The sequence below is a fragment of the Habropoda laboriosa genome, unplaced genomic scaffold (assembly GCF_001263275.1).
Source record: "Habropoda laboriosa isolate 0110345459 unplaced genomic scaffold, ASM126327v1 scaffold88, whole genome shotgun sequence".
In the NCBI taxonomy this organism is placed as follows: Eukaryota; Metazoa; Arthropoda; class Insecta; order Hymenoptera; family Apidae; genus Habropoda; species Habropoda laboriosa.
The window spans coordinates 1,418,507-1,418,875 of record NW_017100219.1 but is presented as its reverse complement, the minus strand read 5'-3'; the positions used below and the strand labels follow the sequence as shown (position 1 = coordinate 1,418,875).

General features: G+C 30.6%; 1 protein-coding gene across 9 annotated transcripts in view; it reads left to right on the top strand.

The window, feature by feature from the left end:
- LOC108571001 (homeodomain-interacting protein kinase 2) overlaps nt 1–369 on the top strand; it is a 39,265-nt gene that overhangs the window by 37,020 nt on the left and 1,876 nt on the right. The gene's annotated exons all lie outside the window — the stretch shown is intronic.

The window sequence follows — 369 nt, the reverse complement described above, 5'->3', positions numbered from 1 at the left end:
TCGCTCTTGTGTTCTTTATATCAACGGTGTATTGAGAAAAAAAACACACATATAGATCACCACTACCACTGTTACTGTTGTTACAACGGGGATTGTATAATATAATGTAATCTTACCGCTCGTGTGTACACGTAACTTTTTGTTTTTTTTTTGTTTTTTTTTTTTTCGTACAAAGTAGAACGTTGATTGCCTGCCTTTTTTTAGATAAATTGCACAATATATACGAGAAATGGAAAAGAGAGAAAGAAAGAAAGTACGAAAGAGAGACCGGATAATTAAACGATTTTCGTCAGCATATTACAAAACGAATGTGTACTTTTAATGTAAAAGTAAAAAGAAAGATAAGAAAGGAAAAAAAGAATAGAAGAA